At 43.2% G+C, this 27,881-nt stretch overlaps 1 protein-coding gene across 2 annotated transcripts in view; it reads left to right on the top strand.

The window, feature by feature from the left end:
* The first annotated feature begins 722 nt into the window (after positions 1–722).
* LOC138769222 (G-protein coupled receptor family C group 5 member C-like) overlaps positions 723–27,881 on the top strand; it is a 46,539-nt gene continuing 19,380 nt past the window's right edge. The window contains exon 1 of one of the 2 annotated variants that reach the window (XM_069947543.1): positions 723–775. The gene's annotated coding sequence lies outside the window, so the exon portion shown is untranslated. Of the gene's footprint in view, positions 776–25,405; positions 25,518–27,881 lie in introns of those variants that run through there. The other variant, XM_069947542.1, reaches the window with a different exon arrangement.

Here is a 27,881-nt window from a genome sequence, read left to right as displayed (position 1 = left end):
TGCAATCCATTTCTTCATATACTACAGTATAATGATATTTGTTGTGACCAGTTACTGTATACTGCTAAACCATATGTTGATCCACTTGCCAGTCACAATAGCGCATAGAACAAAAACACAGCCGAGTATGTTGCATATGCTTACAGCTCATCTGTAACTGCATTTAGAAAATGAGGTGTCAGCACGTGACTTCTCTGACAGGTGTTGTGACACGGTGACAGCAGACCTCACGTGAATACAGAAACATGTCGCACACATTCATATGAATGACAAGTCATATAAATAGCACTATTTAGTATGTAGATGCATTGAGTCATATACATTAACATCGCTAGGTGTAAATAATCTAGAAAACAAATACACTTAAGGGTACTGATGGAAGCATGCTGCAGGATCCCAGTGCAGACCTCCTATGGTGTGACAAACAGTCACCTGTGCAATTACTGTACAGTATGTGAAATTACACTGTATTCTTGTTGGATTGCCCTTATGTATATTATTTATTTATATATTTGCAGATGGTATCCAAGGAGTCCAGCCAGTTTACATTGTCAAGGGCCTTTTATTTGTCTGTGCCTTTGTGGACCCCCAGTCAGGCTGGACCACTATTTACTGTCAGGAGCCAACTTTTGTCTTCTTTCACTTCTTTTTAGGAACTCTACCACCTCAGGAACTACTCATCTAAATATACCATCTTCCCATGAGTTAACAACATCAGTGCCATCTACCATGTGCCATTTACTATCCGTGCCACCACTAAGTGAATGAAGTTCAGGTAATGTTACCTCTGGTATTTTAACTCCATCCTGGTCCCGGGGTTTTGGTTTTGCACGGCACTAGTAACATCACAGGCGTCCCAATCACTATGAGCCAGGACATCCTTAACCAGGGAATGATCCAAGGGATTGAATGTATAACAACTATTGTTCAATTCCTCTCCTTACATTAAAGGGACTCTTAAAGGGGTGATCAAGAGGAAAAAAATAGTTTGTAAATCAACTGATGTTTAAAAATTTTAAGGCTTCCGGTACTTATCAGCTGCTATATGTCCTGCAGGAAGTGGTGTATTCTTTCCAGCCTGACATGTAATCTCTGTTGTTATCCCTGTCCTGACAGCAACTGTTCACAGAAGTAGCAAATTCCCATAAAAAACCTCTCCTGCTCTAGACAGTTCCTTACATGGACAGAGGTGGCAGCAAAGAGCACTGTATCAGCATGGAAAGAATACACCACTTCCGGCAGGACATACAGCAGCTAATAAGTACTGGAACATTTGTGATTTTTAAATCTATTTAAAATCTATATAACTTTCTGACACCAGTTTATTTGAAAAGCTTTATTTTCACCGGAGAACTCCTTTAGGGGACACTTGGGGGTTTATCTGTTCACTTTATCCATGACATCTGGGACAGCTCTGCTCCTGTGTAAGTTTAAGCACTGACCCTTCCATACCCTTCCCTACCACCATATCCTTCCTGGGGACATCGCAATATACAGGGATACACAGTTCCTTCTCTTCACTTTTCTTGAATACCAAATAAAATTCAAACTCTCGAGCTTCGTCTTAGAAATCTGCACTGTACCATCCTTCTGATACTCCTGATACTTTTTTTTTTTTTTTAAATAAATTGACAACTGGGTGTTCCTATGCCCCTGTATGTGTGTCCCTACTTCCTGATTGTGTCAGACTGTAGGAACACTTCTTCCCCAACGTCTAACACCCAGTCAAAATAGTTATACATTTCTATAAGAAATAAAAGAGGAATGACACAATACAGCGTTCTAAGAAGAGATGTTCCAGAAGTGTTCTCTCATGGGGAAGACAGGTATTTACTAAGAATGAAAAGTGAGAGGACCAGACAGGTCGTCTTTTATCAATGCCAGGACTCATAAAGAAAGCCTATGAGTCCTGCTTCAGCCACCCACACTGACAGGGGCTGACAGCTTTTATTGTTCTTATTCAGGGAGAGCTGTCAATCACAGCTAGGGAAGCAGCAGGATCCACATTACTTTTTAACATCAAAATACTATAACAAATCATAGAAAAATACAATAGAGGCTATATACTGGTTATATACAGAAAGTAATGTAGAGGAGGAATGACATAAAATAATACCTGAGAAGTGCAGGTGTACTCTCCTGGTCCTAATCTCAGCCATGGCCTCCTGGATCCAATTGTGGGCCATCACCAGACAACTGATACCTGCCAATGGTTTCCAGTTTGGCAGCCTATTTACAGTTCCTGCTGCCTCCCCTGCTGATTCCTTAATGACCCTAATTGTGAACGCGGTCCTGAATACCACTGTTGTCTCCCCCTTTGGCCACCTTTTTCGTTCACAACCCTTACCTGCTCTCCTAAATGTTAAAGGGGTACTCCAGCGAAAATCTTTTTCTTTCAAATCAGTTGGACACAGTACTCTCTGCTGCCACCTCTGTCTGAGACAGAAACTGTCCAGAGCAGGAAAGGTTTTCTATGGGAATTTGCTGCTGCTCTGGACAGTTCCTGTCTCGGACAGAGATGTCAGCAGAGAGCACTGTGTCAGACTGAAAAAGAAAACAATGTTTCCTGCAGGGCATACAGCAGCTGATAAGTATGGGAAGACTTGAGATTTTAAAATAGAAGTAAATTATAAATCTATATAACCAGTTGATTTAAAAGAAAAAGCTGTCCGCTGGATAATCCCTTTGAAGAGTTCTTCTAAATAGATGGACAAGTGTGGGCAGTCATAAGCTGGTCCCCATGGTTGAAACAACCATTGAAACTTCCACTATTATGTTAATATGATCATATTGAGGCAACAGAAAAACAGGTACCAGGAGTTTGTGTCTACCTATATTTTTCGCTATAAAGGGGTTGCCTGGTGTAGACGTTCACCATTCAGATCCTCATCTATTAGCCAGCAAGTGTCCCTCCTATTGATCTCAATAAGAACTGTCTAATGCTTCATTTCCCCTGTGGTGGTGCTTTAGTGATATTGAACACTCACTGCCAGGTTACACAGATTACGGATTATCAATTTCCTGGATGTGGTGGTTAACTTGCAATACAGTGTTTATTGTATTTTTTTTGTAAGGGTTTTTATTACAACACTTATTACACCTTATTATAACACCTTATTATTTTATTTAATTATTTTATTCTTTTTTTTCAATAAATATTTGCTTTTAGTCACTATAGCGGCCCGAGTTAAGGTACGCCTACAGAAAAATGGTTCTGCCACAAATCTGTAACAAGATTCAGGTTACATTTTATCCAGGGGTTTCTGCAAATTTCACCCTTTACATTAGGTAATATCCTAGGTCACTGTCTACATATGGACTGACTTTCAAAAAATGCATCCACATGAATTCCACAGTATTGGGGAGAATGCAGCCGTCTTGTTAAATAGACAAATGTTAATACACATGTTGTTTATTAGCAGCCGCCTATTTAATGAGATGGCCGCGTTCCCCCGATATGTTTCCAGAGTGGGAACATAGCCTAAGGCTGGGTCCGCACTGCATGTTGTATTAAGTTTCACTGGTTTTAGCTTTAGACTAGGTTCACACTGGGTTTGCGCTTACAGTTGACATATACTTTTTAAAATCTTGAAAGGGATAAAAATGTACATGTTACATGTATGGAAAAAAAAAGATTGGAGTTAAACAATATACAGTGGTACCTTGGTTTAAGAGTAATTTAGTTTAAGAGCGTTTTGCAAGAAGAGCTCAAAGATTTTCAAAATTGTGACTTGGTTTAAGAGCATTGCTTTGGTTTAAGAGCTCCCTGTACTGGGTGGGAGGGGAAGTGGGGGAGGGGCATGGTCTGCATAGTAGCGTCTACAGCACTGTACTCTGACCCAGGAAGTCTTCCCCACCTTCCAAATCATAGCAGATCCACTTCAGGCTGGGGCTTGCATCAGGGGACAGGACTGTGGATGTAATCTCTCCATAGCTGTAACCCCTCTCCCCGGACAGAGAGTGCTGCATGTATGTGCCCACATCTGTCCTGCTCATTCCTTCATGCTCCCCGCAGTCTCTGTCAGCCCTTGTGTTTCCCATCCTCTCCATTACTGTTCAGTAACTTATAATGTGACATACTCAGCTGTTTCTAAATGTTTGTTTAATTTGTTTTACATGTTATTCAGAATAATAATCAGTATTTTTGGGATGTCAAACCAATTGTCTGCATTCATTTCAATTATTTCTTATGGGAAAATTTGCTTTGGTTTAAGAGTGATTTGGACTACAAGCATGGTCTTGGAACGAATTATGCTTGTAATCCAAGGCACCACTGAATATATATATATATTGTAGACATGTCACTGGTAAAGTCTTCGAGGGGATGTACATCTCACCTAGGTTGCTTCATAGCGTGAGATTGTGAGTCCAGGAGGGATCTGTGCTCAGCAGTGTTATGCTGCTGAGCTATTATTTACTGTTTCCCGGCCTGGATTTACTGGAATGGCCGGTAGGTTCGTAGTGGGACCTGCCATTCCCTCCCCCTGATCCAGTTTGGGTTTTGCCATCAGGTGAGCAATCAGTCTGAGAAGGTAAGAGCTCCACACAGCTGCAGGTGATGGCTCTCAGCCAGGAGTGAACAGCCTGGATGCTGTGTTTGGGGGGAGCTTGGAATACAGCCGCTGCTGAAGCTTATTCACACTGTGCGATACCGCTGATTGAAGTGTCAGACAGGTGAACTGCTTGTTAGTAAGTGCCTAGACGGGCAAGACCTTTTTGTTTTGTTTTGTTCTTAAAAAGCACAGTGTTGCTGTATTTCTGTTTACTGGACTGTTTATGCTGCAAATAAACGCCAAGTTGATCTTTTATAAGTCCAAGCCTGATGTGAACTGTGTCCAAACACACCATTCCCCGGGAAGATCAATCAAAAGTTTGCTATGGGGCCCAGCTAGTTCTAGTTACGCCCCTGACAGTAGCCGATAAGTACTGGAAGACTTGAGATATTTTGATAGAAGTAAATTACAAAAATCTCTGGCACTTTCTGGCACCAATTGATTTAAAAGAAAACTTTTTTTTTTTCTGTACTACCGCTTTAGTTTGGGAAGAATTACTCTGCTGCATTATTACTATGGTATTTTGTCTGCCTACAGCCACCCCCTAGGGGGAGCTTACTGTATACTGATGTATACAGGACACATTGAATTGAGTAATAAATTATTCTACTACATTTCCACTGGTGGAAGCTCCAGACAGAACAGTATGTTTGTTTATTTTAGTTTATTAAAATTAAATATTACTCATTGGGTTGTAAATATCACATGTTGTTTGAATGGGGGCATTTGCTTTTCCTACTTTATCGTAACTCTAATGATATTCATGTACATTTCTTAATCCTTCCTTCTTAATTTCCAATAAACACGGCTGAAGCTGGGAGAGTCATGCAGGGTTTAGTAAATGTTCAGCTACTTTGGCTGTCTACCTTCACAGGAATGGTCATATTGTATTATAATGTACAAGGGAGATTTAATTTACTCTTCGGTACACGAAAGCTGAAGCTTATCAGTGGTGACTTCAATGAAATGAAATAGAAGTAAATGACATTAGTGCTATAGATTTATGGCCCGATTTCCTTGTCTGCACTGGCACTTAAGTTACTGGAGTTTGATTTAACAATTGTTTGCTGTGTAGTCTGGATACAATAACCAAGGTAGAATAAAAGTCACCATTCCTAGAATATACTCATTCTTTGGCCGCTTTTACATAAAGTATTATACTGTCTGAAATAAGTGCAGACAGTATAGTACCCATTGATTTGAACAGACCCTTTTACATGTTCATAGTTGCTACGGCTCCATGCTGCAAAAAATACAGTAGTACCTTGGTTCTCGAACTTAATTGGTTCCGAAAGGCAGTTTGAGAACCGACCAATTTGAGGACCGAGCAGTTTCTTCACATAGGAAATAATGTAAATGTGTTTGTTTCCAGTACCAACCAATAATTACCTACAGCACCCATATATTACATTGAAAAGTGCCCAGTATAATCCCTACATTACAGAAAAGCACTATATACTGTACAGGACACTATACACAAGAAACATTCAACAAAACCAGCAATTATAGTACAGTAGTCACTAACTCCCCTCTCAATCTGTTACTGTATAGAGTCCCCCATCCTATCCCTGTAAAGTATGGGAGATGGTGGTGCACTGACTGTACTACTACTGTACTGTATAGGCACCCCAGTAGTCTTATACAGTACAGGATGGAAGATGGTGGTGCACTGACTGTACTACTACTATACTGTATATGCACTCCAGCAGTCTTATACAGTACAGGATGGGAGATGGTGGTGCACTGACTGTACTACTACTGTACTGTATATGCACTCTAGTAGTCTTATACAGTACTGTCCTGTGAAGCCCCACCAGTGATAAACTCACCAGGAACCACCCGCAATCCATGCTCACAAAAAGCGTTCAGACACCGCGGTATTATAGTACTTTAAGACCGGGATGACCGAAAAGTGTTTGAGAACCGAGCAAGAGTTTAGAACCAAAGCAAACTTTCCTAGAAAATACAGTTTGAGTTCCAAGCAGTTTGAGAACCGAGGTACCACTGCACTGGCAAACCATTATACAGCCCATGCCAATGTGGACAGTTACAGGGGGTTGCTTGCTAGTACATTGCAGCTTAAAGGGGTAATTCAGGTAAAAACATTTTCTTTTAAATCAACTGGTGTCAGAGATTTGTCATTTACGCCTAATAAAACACCTCAAGTCTTTCAATACTTATAAGCTGCTGTATGTCCTGTATGAAGTGGTGTATTCTTTCCAGTCTGGATCACAGGAGAGGTTTTCTATGGGGATTTGACTACTGATCTGGACAGTTCCTGTCACAGACAGAGGTGTCAGTAGAGAGCACTGTGTCAGACTCGAAAGAATACACCACTTCCTGAGGGACATACAGCAGCTTATAAGTACTAAATTTTTTAATAGAAGTAAAATGACAAATCTCTGGCACTTTCTGGCATCCATGCTGCAATAGGGTTCTAAGTACTGTTCTCCCCACTCTCCGTCGCATATAATGGAACCTTACAAGACAGAGGATCCTGCTTCCACCCCCAGTGAGAGACACAGCACCATGTAAGTCTATTCAGCTACATGTTAGTCGTTTCTGGAAAAAAAACCCACTAGAGGCATACTGTATATAAGGAAAATTGTAACAATTCTTTAGGACGTTAAACGAGGCGAGAAATGGACAGAGAGGCAGCTAATTGCGACCTGGACCACTGAGGAGACACGGGGGAGAAGAGTCACAATATAAGGGGTTAAACAGACCATGGAGGAGCCGTACAGGCCACAATATAAGAGGTTATACAGACCATGGAGGACCAGTTGAAACACTAAGCTAAAAATGTTTTTTGGGGGGAAAGGGGCCAGTTGTGAATATTGTATTCGCAAATGGCCATTTTGCGAATAAAATATTTGCATGTGGCCCCTTTCTGCCCGGTACGCCAGGGAGGCGGGGAGGGGGTGTGGAGGGGGCGCAAACTCAGTCTGCTCTGTTTCGCAAAAAAAATAGTCAGGAAACCTACTCCAGCTCTGAGCTGGCAGTGCGCCTCTACATAAATCTCCATACTGCCGCAGCTGCGGGGACATTTTTAAGCCCAGCGCAGAAAACGCAGGACTTAATAAATGTCCCCCATTGTGTCAATTTGCCTGACCTTGTGCTACAGCATTTACAGATATGCTTTATGGCAGCTACACACCATCGGAACATAATCTAGAGATCAATCAGTGGTTTTTCTAGGCATGCTCTGTGACTTGTGTAAACATTGTGCAGAGAGGGGGGAAAAGGTGAAGTTTACTGTAAGGCTATGTTCACACATGGTATGGACGACCGCCCTTGTTTAAAAATAACGGTATTTGCCAAAAAACAACATTTTTATAAACTTCCCCTCTCCACACGACCATGTGGAAAGGAAGAATTTTTGGAAAGGAAAGTCAGACACAAACATAGGCCTGAGCCTGCTCCTATCCTACCACCTGTCCCACAGGAGGACAGAAAAAAACACAAGGAGGAGGGGTCTGTATGGCCTTCTTATAGGGCTCCTAATCAATCTTCTTTTATTAGTACCATCTGTCCTACCATTGCAGGAAGATAGGATCTTCCCCATTCGTGCTGCTGCTGAGGACGTAAGGGAAATGGTAGCCATCGACTCAATTTCAATAGTGTGTGAACATAGCGTTTCTGTGTTTTCAATCCACTCCTGGTTTTGGTTGCAAAATTCTGACCAAAATACTGAGCAAAAATACTGTGTGGGAACATAGCCTAATGGTAGCTTTCACGCTGTGAGTTTGCAGCGAAATCCGCTGCAAATCCCGCTACTGTGATTTTCAATGGGGGTAACATACCAGCAGCAAAGTTTTCACACCAACACAAGTATGTAACGCCGGCCCCTTAACCCCCCCCCCCCCCCCCCCGCAACATACATTACCTGCTCGGTGCCGCGGGTGCATGTGAGGCTCCCTGTTCCCATTGGTCCCGCTCAGCCAATCAGTGCACGGCCCGCCGCAGCCACTAATTGGCTGAGCGGGACCGACGGCAGCCGGGAGCCTCAGAGCAGGTAACGTATGCTGCGGGTGGCGGGGGGTTAAAGGGGCTGGCGTTACATACTCGCACTGGTGTGAAAATTCCGCTAAGGGTATGAAACCCCATTGAAAATCACAGCGGATTTCGCCGCAAATTCGCAGCATGAAATTTGCTGCAAATCCATTATGTGTGAAGCTACCCAAAATGGAATTTTCAAATTTCCCTTTAAAGAAGTACAAGCACAAAGCTAATACAAATAAAGCAAGTCATCGCCTGAATCACTGTGAATCTCTTCCTATATAGAGGGCAGGAGCTTCTCCAGGGTATAAAGCACAAGTGCACCGGAAAAATAAAATGGAGCTGCCATTAAAGGGGTTGTCCAGCGTGCGGGCTATTTTTCCATATGGCCGGGGAGGAGGTGGCTGAAAGAAAAGACGTCCACTCACCTCCCCGGTTCCAGTGGCGGGTCCCGCATCGCTTCGCTCCGGTGCCCGGTTCCCGGCCGCTTCCGGGTGTCTGACGTGGGCCCGAGACAGGACATCTCAGGTCCGCTCAGCCACTCAGTGAAGGAGGCGGGATCCTGTAAAGAAACAGGCAATGTCCACAGGCGCATAAAGTGCGGCCGTTGTTGCCGATAGCAACAACGGCTGTACTTTTGCGTAGTGTGAACATAGCCTTAAACTACAATCAATATCATAGTTGTACCAGTATACATATAGTGAGACCCCTAGAGGCCATACACGGCATATAACAAATCTCTACATTATTTCTCTTCTAAAAGAAGAAATATAAAAATCTAACTATACACTAAATGGTGGGTCTGAACAAATGGGAGATACTTATATAGAGATATAGTAACAAGCCTTCAGGTGCGCTGCCATTCTGATTGTTCCCGCAGCTCACAGGCTCGGACTGGCCCACAGGGGAGCAGGGGAATCCCACGGTGGGCCCTACCCCTAGGTGGGCCCCTGGCAGGAGGTGGGCCTCCCTGTCTGACTCTTTCAGACAAATATATTTAAGGTACCATGATACTTCTTGACCTGACAGCATCTAACAGTGTCAGCAGTTTGGAACACGCATTAAAGCTAACAGAAGTCTCGTAACAAATGACAGGCAGGCAGGGGAGTGCGGGAAGATAATACAGAAACTATAGTCACCAGTCCCCGTGCCCCTGCACCGATCTCCCTCCCACAGCCGCCGGAAGTCATTTTTAGTCATTTTTGACCAGATTCTACGTATGTCACAGCCCCAACTTAATGTCACATACTCGGCTGATATATTGCCTGCTCAGGCAGTCACTGACTACAGCGGTGTCCATCCCCAGTTAGTGATTGGCTGAGCAAGCGATGCATCAGCCGAGTATGTGATGTTGCAGCTGGAGGAGGCCGGTGGTTATTGGATATCATTAAGGGAGATCTTTGGTGGCACAGAGACGGGGAACTAAATTTTCTTTATTATGTTCCTGCACCCCCCTGCCTACCTGAGATTTGTTAGTTTCATGGGAATTCTCCTTTCAAGAAACCTAAGTGGCAGGTTATGCTGTTCACATAGAGAGATTGACAAGTTACTAGCAGTGAGCTGGCATCGCTATTCACATACATGGCTCTGTGCAAAGCTGCTATAGTAATGTGAAAGGTTTGGTGCTTGTTATATATGGTGTAAGTAGGTTGGGACCAAGAATCATATTCCCAGGTGGGCCCAAGGCACTGTACCCCAGTCTGATACTGACTAGGCCGGTGCTCCCCCTAAAATCCATAGGATAGGAGATAGCAAGTTTAAAAATGTTTCAAATCAACTGGTGTCAGAAAGTTATATAGATTTTTCATTTACTTCTACTAAAAACCCTCAAGCCTTCCAGTACTTATCAGCTGCTGTATGTCCTGCAGAAAGTGGTATATTCTTTCCAGTCTGACACATAGCTCTATGCTGCCACCTCTGTCCATGTCAGGAACTTACTTTGGACAGTTCCTGACATTGACATAGGTGGCAGAAGAGATCCCTGTGTCAGACTGAAAAGAATACAACACTTTCTGCAGGACATACAGCAGCTAATAAGTAGTGGAAAACTGGAGATTTAAAAGAAGTAATCTCCAAATTTCTAGCACCAGTTTTTTTAATGAATTATTTTTTGTGGAGTATCCCGTAAATACTGTGGACTATTTTACTTTTAAACAACTTGACAACCCCTTTCAGACAGTCAACTCAGTTTTCCAGTGATCAACTAATCGGGTGATCACTAGGGATGAGCAAATCGTCTAAGGTTCGGGTTCGTATGAACCTGAACTATCGGCTTCTGATTCCCGCTGTCTGCCCGCTCTGTGGGTGGATACAGCCTGAGGACCGCCTAGAAAACTGGGATACAGCCTATGGCTATGGCTGTATCCAAGTTGTCCAGGCGGTCCTTAAAGGGGTAGTCCACCAAAAAAAAATTTCTTTCAAATCAACTGGTGCCATGAAGTGCCAGAGATTTGTAATTCACTTCTATTAAAAAATCTTAAGTCTTCCAGTACTTATCAGCTGCTGTGTGTCCAGCAGGAAGTGGTGTTTTCTTTCCTGTCTGACAAAGTGCTCTCTGTTGCCTCCTTTGTCCATGTCAGGAACTGTCCAGAGCAGTAGCAAATCCCCATAGAAAACCTCTCCTGCTCTCCAGACTAGAAATAATACAACTTCCTGTTGGGCATACAGCAGCTGATAAGTACTGGAAGACTTGAGATTTTTTAATAGAAGTAAATTACAAATCTCTGGCACTTCATGGCAGCAGTTGATTTGAAAGAAAAAAAATTTGGGTGAACTACCCCTTTAAGGTTGTATCCACTCATGGAGCGGGCAGACAGCGGGAATCAGAAGCCGATAGTTCAACCCGAACCTGAACCTGAACCTTAGCCGGTTCGCTCATCACTAGTGGTCACTGATTTGCTATGAAAGCCTGGGAAATGTAGTGTTACATGCCACCCGTACTGTCTTTACTCTGGAGGATTTCCAGGTAGGGATCCCCTTCTTCTCTATTCATTTCAGCAGCTTGATGTATAGTACTGTGGACGCCCTTTCCACTTACAATTGTCAGCAGTTTCCTTCATGTTAACAAATCCTCAGTATATAACCGTATACCAGTGGATGCTAAACTGAGTGACAGGAAATGCTGGGAATTGTAGTGTATAGAAATGTCTGTAAACCACAAGTGTCCCTTCAAAAAGTTAGGAGTTATTGAGGAAGTGCTGACTGCAAAGCATTATGGGGAAGCTTGATGTCCTGTGTTTTCAGTCATCATCATTATAAGCTTTACAGCAATAGAGCAGCTTTATCAATCAGCCAGAGACAAAACACGGTCTGATTTGCCCATAGCAACCAATCACAGCTCACCTCTCATATCTTAACAAGCTCTTATAAAATTAAAGCCGAGGTTTGATAGGTTGCTATGGGCAAGTCAGACTGTCTAAGTTGCACATGGCAACCAATCACAGTTCAGCTTTTATTTTGCCAGAGTAATTTGAGAAAGGAAAGCTAAGCTGTGATTGGTTGCTATGGGCCACATCAAACCATATTATTTAGTGTTCTTAGTGTGGCCTAACCATAAGCTGTGTGCTTGGTCACATGTGTATTTTATGACCTTTGCAGTAAAGCGCATCGCCAGTCATTAATGGGTTAATGCTTCAGATGTGTTTACCTGCAGTAACCATGGCAACTGTGCACTGTGATGACAAGCGCTTTTGTCATAATGAAGGTTCCATAAAGCAATGCACCGCGCCCTGATCAGTGCCATCTTGGATGCGCCAGAGGACCTTGAGCTTGACTACTTTACTGCCCCCTACCCGTGATGTGATTTGGAGGTTCTAGCAAAGTGAAAGGGGTGGTCTGCTTTAGACTACCCCTTCATTGAGTCTACACCCTCTTAAGAAGTGAACCTGGATCCGTGAGGTAGAAGAGATACATCCGCCTGCCTAGCCATCAATAAGGTGCCAGATATTTCAGCCACATCTCTCTCAGATCCAGTTTATTATATTTATAGTATGGTATTACCCTCTAAGCCCAGGGGAGGGGCAACTCTCCAGCCATGGCTCCCTCGAGGTTTCCCCCACAGGAGGTTTTTCCTCGCCTGAGTGCTGGACGGTGATTCTTCGTGAGTCGGAGGTCTGCCATTTTCAGTGTCATGTAATTTTAAATAAAATTGGGCCCCTTAGACACCTGATTACAATGTGTTGTGTCTTTATTTTGTGTTTTTTTGGTTGAACTTTTTATGCTTGGGAGTTGGGAATCCGTCACATATTGCAGAGTCATAAAGCTGGACATCTGCCTGCTACACAGATCTATCACCTGCACAATATGCGTAAGTAGGATGGAGCATGTATTTGCGTATCCCTGGATTAAAGGGGCACTCAAATCTTGAGGAAAAAACATGCATCGCAAGATTTATACCTATATCTGCAAGGCTTGTCAAAAGGTAGCATATTATAGCAACATACACACCACCATAAATATACATCATACTTTATATACACAACCCTGTGACATTCTGTGACATGGCCGGGTCACAGAACGGCCAGTGTCTCACTAATTGTGAACCCGGCCTTAGGCTATGTTGACACAAAGTATCTATTGTATTAATCACGGCCATTGTTGCAATTTGCAACAATTGCCGTGATTAATAGAAAAGATACATTGCATTGAAGTCACAAGGAATCCCAGCCAAAGTGTATACACATAGTACACACTCCAGCTGGTATTCCAAGCATATCATGTCAGTTGCATACTGTGCTGTGGTGAACTGGGAAGCAGGCACACCAGAATGCGCCTGCATACCAATTTAACAGTAATTAAGTTAATCCGGCCGGTACTGCATGAACTTCACTGACACCAACCGTTCTGTGACATGGCCAGGTTACAGAATTGCCGGTGTCATAAAGTAAGAATTCTGTAAAAACATAAAACACTACTACTCTCAACGTGACCATAATATATCATTAGGCTGCATACATAGAATACCACAACCCCCAACATGACCATAATTTATTTCTATTATACTCTCTGCATAAAACACCACAACTCCCAACATGGCCCGACCATTGGACAAGAGCAAAATACCAGATCCTGCGCGATGGGCTAATAAAGACAGTTAAATGCAGCTGTCAAAGCTGACAGCTGCATTCAAATGCCTTCAAAAGCCTCATCCAGGAGTCTAGTGGACCAATCAGCCCCCGCAATGTGATCGCAGAGGGCCGATCCATTCATCTTACCCGGATGGGCTTCAGCATCACAATGATGGTGATCCCGGCTTGGCAATCCATAGCAGCAGCCCAGAGCAATACAGAATTGATTGAATTCTGCACTGATCTCTCCCAGGGGGACTTCAAATTAATATAGGTGTAAAAAGAAAAAAAAGTTGTTGTTTTTTTAAATAAAAACCCCTCCCCTAATAAAAGTTTAAATCACCCCCCGTTTCCCGTTTTATGAATAAAAATATAAATAAAATAAAATTAAACAAATAAACATATTTGGCATCACCGCATGTGTATGTCCCCAATTAAATTATCACATTCCTGATCATGCACAGTAAATGGTGTAAGTGCAAAATTGTGCATTATTTGTCACATCATATCCAGAAAATTTGTAATAAAAAGCCAAAAAGCTGCATATATGCAAGCGAGCTACCGATAGAAAGTATAGAAAGCTACCGATAGAAAAAAATGCATTTTATTTTCAATTTCACCACGCAAATAATTTTTTCTGGTTTCACAGCATATTTTATGTAAAAAATAGGTGAAAAAATGTAGGTGACAAAATGATCTTTTAAACATGAGGAGAATAAAACGAAAACAAAAATTGGCTTGGTCCTTAAGGGTTTAAGGAAGCGGTACGAGGGCACGGGGACGGTTAAGTATACTTTCGTTATTATATTCCCACACTCCCCTGCCTGCCTGAGATTTGTTAGTTTCATGGGACTTCTTCTTTCAAGATACTTATGTGGCACCTCTATTGCATATTGCATAGAGTGACTGACAAGTTACTAGCAGTGAGCTAGCATTGCCGCTCACATACACAGCGCTGTACAAAGTTGCTATAGTAATGTGAAAGGTTTGGCGCTGTTTATATCTGGTGTAAGTAGTGTGGGCCCCTAGAATTAAAATTCCCTGGTGGGCCCAAGGTACCCCAGAACGACACTGCCAGCCAGTGTTTCCTGGCACACATCTCGTCTATAATACGATTTCAGGGATTGTCTGACGAAAGATGTCTGTAGTCAGGGGCGTAGCTAATGTCTCCTGGGCCCTGGAGCGAGAGGTCAACCTGCCCCCCCCCCTTTCACGACCAAGTGATGCTATTGACCAATGAAACACATACCAGATAACAAGTAACAAATAACACCACCGCATACTAACTAACAACATCGCATACTGATAAACACAGCCACACACTAACACACCACATACTGACTAATACAACCACATACTGACTAACACCACTGCTGCTACTGACTAATATCACCACATACTGACACCACTGCTACTACTGAATAATACCACCACATACTAACACCACCACATACTGACTAATACCACTACTGCTACTTAATAAGATCCACTGTACACAGATCACTATCACCTCATACAGTCATATAGAGGGTGACCCAGCTATACACAGGTTCTATATTCCATATACATTACTGTGCAGTTACATCAGGTGACTCACAGGGGACGTCTTCCCTTTTCATCTTCTTCTCAATCCGCCCTCCGAGCCACAAATCCACAGAATCTGCCAAACAGACATATAAGGCTCCTCACCCTGGCACCATCCTCGTCTCTACAAACTGCACATCTGTATTGGCCCCTTTACACCCTCATTTAGTGGGTAGGCTGACTCTATATGACCCCTAATAATAAATGCCACTGCCTCTATGTAGCCTCCATATGGATGGCCCCCTGTGTTGTCCCCCTTATAAATGACTCCCTCTCCCCCTATGTTGCCCTCCCTTTTAGATGGCCCCCTCTCCCCCTATGTTTCCACCCTCTCCCCCCCCTTATAGATGGCCCCCTTCCCCCCCCTTGTAAATGGCCGCCTCTCCCCCCCTTGTAGATGGCCCCCTCTCTTCCACCCTTGTAGATGTCCCCCTCTCTCCCCTCTCTTGTAGATGGCCCCCTCACTCCCCCCCTTGCAAATGGACCCCTCTCCCCCAGTTGTAGATGGCCCCATCACTCCCCCCCTTGTAGATGGCCCCCTCTCCCCCCCCCCCCTTAAACAACAAAAAAAACCACACAACTCACCTCACAACGCGCTCCCCCGTCGAACCTCTCTCCTCCTGCAGCATCTGTCTGGCCCCAGGCGATGTGCGGCTGGCGGGGTGTCCTATCCCCGGCAGCCCACGCATCAGAGAACTCCCCAGTCGCACCGCGCATCAGCCGGGGCCAGACGGATCCGGACTCTTGTGACCGTAAGCAAAATAATTCTTGTGGTCACAAGAGTGATTGATAGGGGGGGCTCGGGGTCCCTCTGGGTCCTGCGGGCCGTACCTTGTGGCGGGCCGGGTCGCAGCTTGGTAGTTTGCACCTTGGTAGTTACGCCACTGTGATCCTCAGTTGCTCCTGTTTTTGCAGTCTCACTGCTTTGGGTATTAACATACTGTTCAGAGATCCATTTATCATTTTATTCTTTTTTTCCTCAGATGTCTCTGATTTTCCCTTTGTCTTTTTCCTTTTCATATATCATAGCACTGAGGTTTCTGTCTTTCTCCTTTGGTTGTCATATTTACCTATTGGCTAAACTGGTATATTTTAATTTCTCAGGAGAACAGACAGATCCTATGCATATGTATTGTAATAGAAAGCTGATTCCTATCCCGTTTGGTGCTAACATTTCAATATGGCTTATGGCTCCTGGCTCCCAGTTGGTAAGAGTCCTTGAGTGTCCTGCTGTGCAGTTCTTGTGTGCATTTTTCTGGGATCCTGTATACAGAAATCAGGCAGATATCGCCCCATGTAATAAAGTAAGTGATCAGTCGATGAACAAGCAACCATCAAACAATACAAAACTAGCAAGAATTCTATATTGTAGAATTAAGCTTAGATAATAATCCATTGAGCAGAATTAACACCTCATTGTTGTGTTATTGCTATATTTTACTCTGTGAGGTAAGTGTTGTTGTTGCCCATTACATTTAGAAAGAAAGGATTGAGTCCAGATTGGCCCGTGTAATGGGGCTTTAAAGTGTACCTGTCGTAGTAACTTTAAAAATCTAAATCAACAGTAAATGTGATATAAAGCAAGTTTGTAATATACATTCATTATTTTTATTTATTTTTTTAGTTATCATGGAGAACACTGCACTTCCTGTTTTCTGACTCTTTTTTCTTAAAGAGTCAGAAAATAGGAGGTCCTGTGTATCCCAGGCCATGTGAGCGCTCACAGAGAGAAGGCAGACATGTGACTGACGGACATATTGAGCCCTGACTCTCTGTACTGGCCGGAATTCCTGTCTTTAGTCTGTTTTTTTCAACCAGCACAAGTCCGAAAATCTGCCTGCAGGAGACTGGACCTGGATGAATGTATATGGCAAACTTGCTTTAGATCACATCTACTTTTGAATCAGATTTTTAAGTTATAACGACAGGTACAGTTTAAGTAATATGTAAGAAAATTCCTTTAAAAGTCAATAAGTTTTAATTTTATCAATAAATCTCTTAAGGAGCTGTGCTTGAAAGTCACCAACCAGGTTCTACTACTTGTAATATCTGGTTTTGCCACATTACACAAGGTTACTGGGGGGGGGGGGGTTACAGCATCTCTGTACACACCCTATTTAGCCCCCTAATGTAATGTAAATGGCAAAAATGAGCCTATAACCCAAACCAACCAGTTCCCCTTTTGTTACCATCACTGCCACCACTGATACCAGATCACTATTTTGTTAATTAGTTTTTAATTATTTATTTATTTTTCTGTCAGGGGGCACTCACAAAGTGCAGAGTTATTGCGGTGACCAAACTGTGTCTTTGAAAAGACAGCGGCAAGACTGCAAGATGTAAATGTTACCTAAGGGTAGGGGAACTGTGATAACACTTGGAAAATTTAGTTTAGCTAAAAAAAGCCCACTAGCAGGCTGACATTTAGAAAGTGTAACATGTAGTCATATAGGAAACAGCTGCATGTGTAACAGAGCTAAATTGGCGAAGGGCCCTATTACACGAAAAGATTATTGTGCGAAAAATCGTTATATATTTTTTAAATTTAAGCGATAATCTTTCCGTGTGTATGCAGGCAACCGGCTAACTAACCTTTTGTGTTTTATGTCTTTTGAGCTGACCATAAACTTATTGTTAATCGATCGCAAATCGCAATGTACACATTGATCGTAACTAGCGACTATTATTCCATGTATTAAAGTGGATGTTTTCAGGTTGTTCCCAAAAGCACTAGTTTGCAATCGTTTATTGGTGGAAACAGAAAAATATCTTCATCTAATAGGACCCTTAGTCTGCGCTTTGACACAACTAATTTACTTACTATTAGGATGTTATCAGTGGAAAAGTGGGTAATCTACAGCCCCACCACTAAGGGTCACCCACCAGTCTCCTGTATGTACTGGTCCTGAGGTCAGGTGGCGACGACAGGAAACCAGCAGGTGGCTTTAAGTGGTCGCACTGTGGCTGCAGGGGCACTAGGATAGGTAAGTATAACTTTATTGTTATATTCCCGCCACCCCCTGCCCATCCTGTTTTTTAAAGTTTAACCCCTTCAGGACCAGGCTAATTTTCATTTTTGCGTTTTCATTTTTTCCTTCTTGTGCTTAAAAGGCCATAGCACTTGCATTTTTACACCTACAGACCCACATGAGCCCTTATTTTTTGCGTCACTAACTGTACTTTGCAACGACATGCTGAATTTTTGCATAAAATATGCTGCGAAACCAGTAAAAAATTATATGCACGGTAAAATTGAAAAAAACAAACACAATTCTTTTTCTTTGGGGGGGCTTTGTTTTTACGCCGTGTGTCCTATGGAAAAACTGACTTGTTATATATGTTCCTCAAGTTGTAACGATTACAACGATAGGTAACATGTATAACTTTTATTGTATCTGATGGCCTGTAAAAAATTCAAACCATTGTTAACACATATATGTACCTTAAAATCGTTCCATTCCTAGGCTTATAGCGCTTTTATCCTTTGGTCTATGGGGCTGTGTGAGGTGTCATTTTTTGCACCATGATGTGTTCTTTCTATCGGTACCTTGATTGTGCATATGCGACTTTTTGATCGCTTTTTATTACAGTTTTTCTGGATTTGATACGACCAAAAATGGGCAATTTTGCACTTTGGGATTTTTTGGCGCTTACGCCGTTCACAGTGCGAGATCAGGAATATGATAACTTAATATTTTGGGCGATTATGCACGCGGCGATACCAAACATGTTTATTTATTTATTTTTATTTATAACATGGAAAAAAGGGGGTGATTCTGACTTTTATTAGGGGAGGGGGCTTTTTATTAATAACAACACTTTTTTTTTTTTTAACACTTATACTAGAAGCCGCCCTGGGGGACTTCTAGTATAAGCACTCTAATCTCTCATACAGATCTATAGATATGCAGCATAGATCGATGAGATAGGCACTCGATTGCTTCCGGCTGCTGCAGCCGGAAGCAGCCGAATGCCGAGCCAAGATCTGCGCCATTACGGCGCAGACCCCGTCCCCCACCAGTCACGGAGATCTATAGATCTATACTGTGCAGCTGGAAACATTATCAGCACAATTGCACTGACTGGTAACCTTTAATGGAACTAAGCTGCAACACTCCGGTCCTCTACATAGAAATTAATTTACAGTCTCCAATTGCTCTTTTTGACTGGTTTATGTAAGGACTTGCTTTATCCGTATTAGTTATCTATGTTTATTTACCCTTAAATCTCTATTTTTTCTCATTTTGTGATGATATTTTGGGCACTTCAGAACCTATTTTCAGTCTTCCATAGAGTTTTGCTTTTCGGGATACAGTATTTTCAACATACAATGGTTGTCCTGGAACCAATTAGTATTGGGACCACTGTATGTTCCAGAGGGAAAGCCTTCAGGGAGGGAAAATCACACCGACTGTAGATAGGTAGAAAAGCACAGAAGGAGATGGAGTGAATAACAAAGTCTGTGTATCAGTGTGCACAGTAGCAAATCCCACAGTAGCAAATCCTCATAGAAAACCTCTTCTGCTCAGGACAGTTACTGTCTCGGCCAGAGATGTCAGCAGAGAGCACTGTGTCTCAATGTAAATAAAACAACGGTTTCCGCATGACATACAGAAGCTAAGTATGGGAAGAGTTGAGATTTTTAAATAGAAGTAAATTACGAATCTATATAACTTCCTGACACCAGTTGATTTGAAAGAAATTTATTTTTCCGCTGGACAACCCCTTTAACCTCTTGAGGACCCATGACGTACGAGTACATCATGGATCACTGTCACTTAAGGACCCATGACGTACCCGTACGCCGGTCCTTTAAGCGGCCGCCGCTGGCCGCCGGGTCTCGATCGCGGGAAGATGGCTGCTGTTTACTACAGTAGGCATCTTCCTGTGTCACACAGGGGGCATCACATCGTGACAGCGATCGATGTGATTGGCCGTTCTATTCTGAACGGCCATTCACAGCAATATTCCGGTATACAGGGCGGGTATACCGGAATTGAGCAGTGATTGGTGCTGTCCGAGACAGCAGAAATCACCGCAGTGCCTGGACATCATGTGCCTAGGTATCATGTGCCCCAGATCGCCCGTGATTGGCCGGTAACCACCGGCCGGACAATCACGGGCGAATCTTCTTCTCTGCTCGCCGAGAATCGGCGACCAGAGAAGAATTGTGTCCTTTACCTGCCACCGCCGCTGCTGCCAGCATGTTCCCCCGCTGCCCCTGCATCCTCTGGTATGCCGCCTCCTCCCCCCGTGTGTCTCCATGCTGCCCCCGCCTCCTCCATGGCACTGCTGCCCCGTTATGCCGGCCTCCTCCCATGTGTGTCCCCCTGCTGCCCCGCCTCCTCTGTTGCTGCCGCCTGATTCCTAGTTGGCCCCCCGTGTGCCCCCGCCTCCTCCGTTATTGCGGCCGCTGCTGCCTCCTTCTCTGTGTGCCCCTGCATGCCCCCACCTCCTCCATTACTGCCGCCGCTGCCGCCTGCTCCTCCATGTGCAGCCTGCTGCGTCTTCGATGTGCCCCCCCATGCTGCTGCTGCTGCCGCCTCCTCCTCTCGCTCCCAGCTGCCACCCTCCCCCTCCTGCCACCCTCCTTGCTGCCCCCCTTCCTCCTGCCACCCTCTCTGCTGGCACCCTCCCCCTCCTGCCACTCTCCCCCCTCCTGGCACCCTCCCTGCTGACACCCTCCCCCTCCTGGCACCCTCCCTGCTGACTCCCTCCCCCTCCTGCCACCATCCCCCTGCGGACACCCTTCCTGCTGGCACCCTTACCCTCCTGCCACCCTCTTCCCCTCTTTTGCCACCCTCTACTTTCTCTTGCCACCCTCTGTTCTGCCACCTTCTCTTCTCTTACCCTATCCCCTCTCCTGCCACCCTCTCCTCTTTCCTTCCAATCTCTCCCCTCTTCTGCCACCCTCTACTTCTCTTGCCCCCCTCTGTCCGGCCACCTTCTCTTCTCTTACCCTCTCCTCTTACCCTCTCCTGCCACCCTCTCCCCTCTCGTGTCACCCCCTCTCCTGCCACCCTCTCCTCTGTCCTGCCACTCTCCTTCTTGCCACCTTCTCCTCTTATAGTATAGTGTCCCCTGCCCTCTGCATTGTTTTGTTTTTTTTCTTTTTCAGTAAATCCTTTTCTTTTTAGTAAAATCCTTTTTTGTCTGCCCCCCCCCCCGCCCCGTGTGCCCCCCAAGTAAAAAAAAAAAGTCAAAAACACACACAAAATGTAAAAACAGTACATAAAACACACACACTAACACTTACACGTGTAAAAGCATAACACTTACACTGCACACCCCTCTAAGGCTGCCTTCACACACACCGGATCCGCAGCGAAATCTGCTGCAGATCCAGTGTCAGTGCATCCCTATGAGAATACATACTCACAGCGAGTATGTAAGTTAACCCCCCGCTGGCCGGAACATACATCACCTGGTTTCTCAGCAGGACGTCTCGCTCTGCGGCGGGGCAGCACACTGATTGGCTGCGCGGGACGAGCAGACGCTGGGAGCGGGGAGCAGGTGATGTATGCTCCGGCCAGCAGGGGTTAACTTACATACTCGCAGTGGGATGTCATTCCTGCTGCGAGTATGTAGTTTCATAGGGATGCATTGACACTGGATCCGCAGCGGATTTCACTTTGAATCCGCAACGGATTTCACTGTGAATCCGCAGCGTGAAATCCGCTGCGGATCCGGTGTGTGTGAAGGCACCCTAAGGAAAAAAACAAAAAAATGGCCCACAGGTTGTTCTCGGCTGAGGAGGCATTCACCTGGATTGCCTCCGATACTGAGACAACCAGTGAGGGAGAAGAGGAAGATCCCTCGTTCCCTCTTCCTTCCTCATAGTCATCCTCATTTAGTGATGATGAGCCCCCAAGGCGCCCCCCAGGACTAGGCCCCAGGAAGCCCCCTCAAGTGACCCCACCTGGACCCCAGTCCCTGACACATAGGAGCCACAGATTCCTGAGTTTGTTGGGGTCACTTGTGGGGGGTTTCCTCTGTTTTGGCAGCTCAGGGGCTCTGCAGGCCCTTTGTCCTCCATTCTGGCCAAATCCAGCTTCCAAAATCCAAATTGCGCTCCTTCCCTTTGGAGGCTTTTTGTGCGCCGGCTTTTCACTTTGTGTCCACATGTGGGGTACTCCTATAATCGGGGGAAATTGCACTACATGATTAGTAGTAATTTTTTTCTTTTAACCCCTTGTGAACATGAAAAATTCAAAGTTATACTAACATTTTAGTCTGAAAAATGTAATTTTTCATTTTCACGTCACATTGTTCCACATTTGTGCCTGTGACCAGTGGAGTTCATATGCTCACTATACCCCTTGTTACATTCCATGAGGGGTGTAGTTTCCACAATGGGGTCACTTGTGAGGAATTTCCACTGTTTTGGCAGCATGGAGGCTTTGAAAAGCTGACATGACCTCTGTCCTCCTTTCTGGCAAAATCCAGCTTCCAAAAGACAAATGGTGCACCTTCCCTTCAGAGGCGTGTCCTGCGCCGTCATGGCACAATATGTCCCCATGTTGGGTATTTTTGTACTCGGGGGAAATTGCTCTACAAGTTTTGTTTTTTATTTTCTTTTAACCCCTTGCAAACCTGAAAAATTTAAGACTAGACCAAGTTTTAGTGTAAAAAAAATTCAATTTTTCATTTTCATGGCACATTGTGCCTGTCACCAGTGGGGTCCATGTGCTCACTATACCCCTTGTTAGATTCCTTAAGGGGTGTAGTTTACATAATGGGGTAACTTGTGGGGGGTTTCCAATGTTTTGGCAGCACGGGGGCTCTGCGAACCCAACATGGCTTTCGTCCTCCATTCTGGCCAAATTTAGCTTCCAAAATCCAAATTGTGCTCCTTCCCTTTGGAGGCTTTCCGTGTGTCAGCTTTGCACTTTGTGTCCACATGTGGGGTACTCCTATAATCAGGGTTAATTGCTAAACATGATTAGGGGTTCATTTTTTCTTTTAACCCCTTGTGAACATGAAAAATTCAAACTTTTGCCAACGTTTTAGTGTAAAAAAAAAATTTTTTTCCATTTTCACAGCACATTGTTCCACATTTGTGTCGGTCACCAGTGGGGTCCATGTGCTCACTATACACCTTGTTACATTCCTCAAGGGATGCAGTTTCCTAAATGGTGTCCCTTTAGGGGTGTTTGTTAGGTTTTGGCACCCCAGAGCCTCTGCCAACCAGAAGTGGTACCTTGAAAATTGGCCAATTGTAGTGGAGGCTTCAAAATTCACTAGGCGCTCCTTTGCATCTGAGGCTTGTGGTTGAGTCAAATAGCGCAATAGGGCCACATATCGTATATTTTTATAAACTGCAGAAACGGGGCAATAAAAATTGGGGTGCATTTCTCTGTAAATAGGTTTTCTATTATGAAAGATATTGGATCACAATATATTTTCTGCAAAGAAAATTGAAATTTTCAATTTTCTGACACACTTTGCTTTTATTTCTGTGACTCACCTAAAGGGTTAAAAAAAACTTTCTGGAATTGATTTTGAACAGTTTGGGGGGTGCAGTTTCTGAAATAGGGTGCTTTGTGGGGCTTCAAAACATACAGTCCCCTCAAATCCACTTCAAACGCGAACTGGTCCCTTGCAAAATCTGATTTTGAAATTCTTGTGAAAATTTGGAAAAATGCTGCTAAACTTTGAAGCTTTCTATTGTCTTAAAAAATTGAAGGGAAGTTTAATAAATGCCGCCACCATAAAGTAGACATATTGCTTATGCTATTTCATATCTAATTTATGTGGCATAACTATTTTCCTTGCAAGCAGAAAATTTCAAAGTTAGAAAAATGCAATTTTTCACAATTTTTCACGTTATTTTGGGGGTTTTCATAAAGATAAGCTGCAAGTATCGACTCAAATTTACCAGAAATATAAAGTATTACATGGCACGAGAAAACAATCTCAGAATCAGCCGGATAGGTAAAAGCATTCAGAAGTTATTAATGGATAAAGTGACACATGTCATATTCCTGAAATTTGCTCCCGTCCTTAAGGCCATTTCAGGCTCTGTCCTTAAGGGGTTAAGTTTACATACATCCGCAGAGTCACCAGTACAAGGCAGAAGAGATCCCTCATGAGCTGTAGAGAAGAAATCTGTTCAGGGCAGTTAGTGAAGGCAGCATTGCACATATACAGAGGGCACATCCGGCATATATTACTAGTGCACAGCCCCATGATAACAGTATGAAACAGAGAGTAGTTTGCAAACTATGTATTTGATATGAAAATAAAAAAAAAAAAGCCTGAAACCTAAACCTAAAACTTGGGCAAAACATTGGAGCAAAGGTGGAGGCCAGGTATCTGGGATCATTTATACTGTGGGGATCTACTAAGGTGGCACCCATATAATTTTCTACATGTATTTATTGGCCTACGGTGTTTTGGCAATCCAGCAAGCACTGTGCACTTTCCCAAGTCTACCACCAGAGGGCCAAACTATATGTACTTTATGTTGTATGTATTGATTGATGTACCTTATGTTTTCTGTGATTTTGTATCCCATGCCTCACTGGCCTCTGTGTTTTTAATGTGTGTAATAGCTTATTCAATAATAAAGGAGAGCAGCTCCATAGACTTATATCTTTATAAGACATGTGCTACTGACGTTCCTCCTGGTTCATTCTCCCAAATGGTGGGGGTTCCCTACTGATTAAAACGTTTGACATTCCCCTATCAAAAGTAGTTTGTTTTTTTTTGGGTTTTTTTTATGACAGTGCCCATTTAACCACTAATGTATGGTACGTTTATATTTTCCCATAGAAGGTCTTCTTAGCTTTTAAAGCCATTATGGATATAAGAGATTTTTTTAAATGTTTTTTTTAGAAATCACATACATATAGATGAAGCCTGGCTCATGTTACTATTTAACCTTTATCAGCGTTATCATTTGATGTGACAGGTTACATGCTATAATATATCGCATTACATTGCAGTATCCCAATGAGTAGTGACAGAGTACTCTCCAGCTATGTTTATAGATTCTGCAGTAAGAATTCTGTCTGTTGCACCATAGTCTGCCAGCAGACATCTCGGGAATCCCTTGCAGGAGCAGGGGGGGTGCTGGCTGGCTGGGTGGATGCTGATGTGAGGTGGAATCCCCTTTGGCTCAGGCCCCTCCTGTTAGCCCCTTCCCTGCTCACCTCTCTCTCTCCTTAGAGGGTGTGTCCTCTCGCCCTCCACTTGTTAGAGGGCTGGCCACAAGGAGGAGGGGGATTAATACTTTGTCTGCTTTTCATCCAAACACTTGATAGCAGAATTCCAGACTGAGAGACGACTACTCAAAAAAAAAGCCTTGCATGTGGTAAGTAACCAGAACACAGAGGGCTTTCTGGAAACTATGTAACAACTCGTCTACAGTTCTGTACTGATAAAGATGTCCTACCTAAGGACTGGATATTCTCTTTTCTTTGAACGTGGTCAATGCAAACCTCAGTCTCTAGCTATGACCAGGTTGTTGCCATACATTGGGATTAGACTGGAACATTGTCTGTTTGCTGTAACTGTAGTAAAGCTGTAGGATGTTCTTCTAGAGCCGGACAGGCTGTTTATGTTGTGTTCAATGTTATTCCAACGCTTGTGATAGGACAGATGATGACATTAATGTTATTATTTCAGGACGTGGAATTTCTGATATCTAAACGTAAACCATATTATTAAATAGTTTAATAATATGGTTATTATTAGGGTTACACTGAACCCTCCCAGAAGACCACCTCTTTGAGATGACTTACCCCTTCTCTGGACCATATATTGTTTCTGGTTTTCAGTTTACCATACGTTATGCATAGTGGCTATTTTCTCTGGAAAGACTACGTCCTAGAAGAACATGTTCCAATGAATGTTGTCGTTGTCGTCTCAAAGAGGGTTCACTGTATTTCAGTAAATATAGTAGCTGAGCCGGCTCAAATCACATCAGGTCCCTGAAGTCATTAGCACTTGGGTGACTGGTACATATGGCAATAGTCTGTCAGGGAGGTATTCACAATGGGTCCCTGCCTAGATACCTGCAGACACATATACGCAAAAAGAAACAGCCACATACTTAATTTGTGTGTGACACATACTGGTGGCATTTGGAGTTGCTAAGTACCAGCACAAACATATTCAGAATGAAACAAAATTGTGTGGAGAGTCTGTATCATAGACCATGATGAAACCTTAGAAATGCTTTGTACCAAAATGGTTGAAAGCAATCATATAAGATGTTCTGTAAAGTTGGAAAAAGAGCATGAATGGGGGTCTGTGCACTGCAACTCCATTCATTTAGAGGGAATTTGTCATCTCTCCTCAGGATTGATGGTGGTCCCAGCAGTTGAGAACCCAATGATCCAATATTTATATCAAAGATGGGGAACCTCCAGCCCTCCAGCTCTTGCAAAACTACAATCCCCATCATGGCTGGACAGCCAAAGTGGAGCTTTGGCTGTCCACGCATGATGGGAATTGTATTTTTGCAACAGCTGGAGGGCCTTAGGTTCCCCATCCCTAACTTGTACCATGGATTGGGGATAAGGTCCCGATTACCCACCCACTCAATTATCAAGTCCTGTAATAGGCTTTGTAGGCGAGCGCTGCTCTAGCAAATCGAAGCTCACTTATATTGCACATCAGGATGTTTAATACGTCTAATACGGCCGTTATTTCTGAGAATATTGTTTTTAATTTATGACCAGCTTCATAAGGCACATATATACTGACAACACATATGAGTTCTTGAATTGACTTCTGTAAATCCTAAGGCTAAAGGAAGTTTATAAACATATACAAACTCCAGAGCACAGACCCACTGTGACCTCTCTGATCCTCAGCGTACTATAAGGGTCTTATTAGACAAAGAGATTTTTAACGATTAACGACTAACAATAAACGATCGCAAACGAGATTGTGTATCGTTAACCTGAAATTGTTTACCATATTACACAGAACGATGTTACTGCGATCGTTACTACGATCGTTTATTCCATCTGATCCCAGCAAAACAATGAACAATGTGCAATTACACTGAACGATTAGTGAACAAATGCGGAACTTTAGCAAACGAATGTGGAATTACAGCAAACGATTAGCGAACAATTAGAGAACGATTAACAATGATTTTAGGTTCAGATCTAAATCAACGATCAATGACACACAAACTATCTTTCTATCTTTGCCTGCAATTACACAGAACGATTATCGTTTAAATTTGAACGATTTTTCACACGATTATTGTCCCGTGTAATAGGGCCCTAATTGCTTTACAATTTGTGGCACTCTGGTTTGGAGTCTCAAGGATTTATTAATACAAATAAGGATTTTATTAAAAATGTTTCCTTTACTAATCTTAAACTGAGATTAGTATATAGATGTTTACAGCCATCACTAAAACTTGAGTTTCTTGTAGTTTTTCATGGATGAGCCTCAATTGGAGGTGTTTAAAATATCCAAAGGATATTATTAATGTTGTCTGTTTATATATATATATATATATATATATATATATATATTTGTTTATTTTTATTTTTTATTATTATTTTTTTTGGGGGGGGGGGGTTATTGTGTAGGCTTTGCGATTTTTTTTTTGTGCTTTATAATGTGATGATTTATTCTTTTATTCTTGAGAATAGATGGGTTTTGTTATCAACGAATGACCTATAGAATTCTATGTTTGGAAACAACTCTGCCT

This window comes from Dendropsophus ebraccatus, chromosome 12 (assembly GCF_027789765.1).
Source record: "Dendropsophus ebraccatus isolate aDenEbr1 chromosome 12, aDenEbr1.pat, whole genome shotgun sequence".
Taxonomy (NCBI): Eukaryota; Metazoa; Chordata; class Amphibia; order Anura; family Hylidae; genus Dendropsophus; species Dendropsophus ebraccatus.
The sequence above is the reverse complement of the archived record's forward strand: the minus strand, read 5'-3'. Positions and strand labels throughout refer to the sequence as shown.